Source organism: Anabrus simplex, chromosome 1, assembly GCF_040414725.1.
Source record: "Anabrus simplex isolate iqAnaSimp1 chromosome 1, ASM4041472v1, whole genome shotgun sequence".
Taxonomy (NCBI): Eukaryota; Metazoa; Arthropoda; class Insecta; order Orthoptera; family Tettigoniidae; genus Anabrus; species Anabrus simplex.
This window is the reverse complement of record NC_090265.1, coordinates 183,581,822-183,584,053: the sequence shown is the minus strand read 5'-3', so window position 1 is coordinate 183,584,053 and position 2,232 is coordinate 183,581,822. Positions and strand designations below refer to the sequence as shown.

The following is a 2,232-nucleotide window of genomic DNA, read 5'->3' as shown; positions in this document are numbered from 1 at the left end:
CAAGCCAATATCGAAATCTATACCTCGGAAAATGAGTGACGACTAATCGATCTACCCATGGAGATTTAAGGAACTGAATGTTTTAAGGGAAATTTGACACTTCCTTTATTGTAAACATTCCACTCCTGAATTGGAATCTCCTTGTTAATCGGCAAGCCTGTCGAATATATATTGTACATAAATATCAATAATCAAAATGAGGAAAGCTGAGGTACAAAATTTGTGCTCATGCCGTGACGAGGATTCGAACCTGGGTTATTGCTGCCACAACGCAATGTCCTAACCACTAGACGATCACGGCTACGAGGAACAAGCAGCAGTGTTCCTTACTGCTCAATAAGATCAGAAATCTCAAACTCTGGTGGTCTCGCTCCGTTTCCTACGATGTTCACTAGCGTCTGGGGACCTCTGGCAGCGTGTAGAAGAACTGTTAGTTTGTAGCGCTCTTCCGTATCGCGACAAGACCGACCCCAATCCTCAGACCTTAATGCTACTTTCTTCTTCTTCTTCTTCTTCTTCTTCTTCTTCTCCTTCTTAATCTGTTTAACCTCCAGGTTGGATTATTCCCTCGGAATCAGCGAGGGATCCCACCTCTACCGCCTCAAGGGCAGTGTCCTGGTGCTGCAGACTTTCGGTCGGGAGATACAACTGGGGAGAATGTCCGGCTCCATGGCTAAATAGTTAGCGTGCTGGCCTTTGGTCACGGGGGTCCCGGGTTCGATTCCCGGCAGGGTCGGGAATTTTAACCTACATTGGTTAATTTTGCTGGCACGGGGGCTGGGTGTATTTGTTGTCTTCATCATCATTTCATCCTCATCACGACGCGCAGGTCGCCTACGGGAGTCAAATCAAGAGATCTGCACCTGGCGAGCCGAACATGTCCTCGGACACTCCCGGCACTAAAAGCCATACGCCATTTCTATTTCACTGGGGAGAATGACCAGTACATCGCCCAGGCGGCCTCACCTGCTATGCTGAACAGGAGCCTTGTGGGAGGGCATTGTGGGGGGATGGGAAGACTGGAAGGGATAGACAATGAAGAGGGAAGGAAGCGGCCGTGACCTTATGTAAGGTACCATTCCGTCATTTGCCTGGAGGAGAAATGGGACACTGCCCTTGAGGCGGTAAAGGTTAAGAGATTAATAAGAAAAAGAAGAACACTTTGTGATCATAATATAGTGTAAAGTAATAGCGTCCGAAGTTATTCAAGTAAAGATTTGCGACGGTTGATGCGGATTTTTTTCCGTAAAATGCTATCTCATCATTTGTGCGGACTAGATGGGAAGAGAGGGAGATGAGAGAGTTTTGATAACCTACGTAGCGGATTGAAATAATCAGAATCGCATCCAGGTGAAGTCTGTCACCGTTAATCAGAAGACGAGCAAATAATTGACTTGCACCGGAATTTACGTGACTGTGGAGAAAAAATCTTGGGTAAGGTTATCATGTCTGTATGAAATACAAAACACAACAAGTTACATGTAGTCACTTGAATATGCAATTGGTGGCTGAAGGAGAACTGCTGTATGACCACTACTTGCTCAGAAACATGTAAGCTCATCAGTAGCTAACTCAGTCAGTGAATCACCTAGAATGTGACTTACTAGGAGAGCTGAGAAGCCGACGTGACCGTAGAAATAAAATAGCAATCACAGTCACAGCCTTTGATAAGTACTTCTTAGTTAGATTATAAACCTCAAGAACGAAACATACGAGCATCGGTGGTTCAGTGGTAGAATGCTCGCCTGCCACGCGGGCGGCCCGGGTTCGATTCCCGGCCGATGCAGGATAATTTTAACTTATACGTAGTAAATTTGCCTACGATCCAGTGAACTCCTTTTGACTAAAATGTGAATATGATGTGACCATGGTAAAGATTTATATACAATAAATGAATGCTAACCCACTGAGACGTAAGTGTGTAGTTTCAGGGAATTGAAAACCTCGTAGAGCTATGTAGTGAAGTTATTGAAGGTGTCTAGCTCCATTATTCAAAAATAGTCTCACAAATTAAAATTAAATCGGATCTACACCTTCTAAAGACCCGTCATTGCTTCATTTGTGCAATAAGGTATTTTTTTAAAATTACAGATATTTCTCCACTCACCCTCTTCGCAGACGAAAATCGGTTTAGCCTTCTTTTACTTCCACTTCTTCTACTACTACCAGCGATTTTCCCACACTTGTGTGGTGAACCCTCCAAGGTTGTTTTTCCCTCCGGCTCAGCGAGGC

At 44.5% G+C, this 2,232-nt stretch overlaps 1 non-coding gene across 1 annotated transcript; it reads left to right on the top strand.

Annotated features, from left to right (window-relative positions):
- Positions 1-1,715: 1,715 nt before the first annotated feature.
- TRNAG-GCC (transfer RNA glycine (anticodon GCC)) lies at positions 1,716-1,786 on the top strand. The gene has a single exon. It is a non-coding gene; the product is annotated as a tRNA-Gly (tRNA).
- Positions 1,787-2,232: the final 446 nt, after the last annotated feature.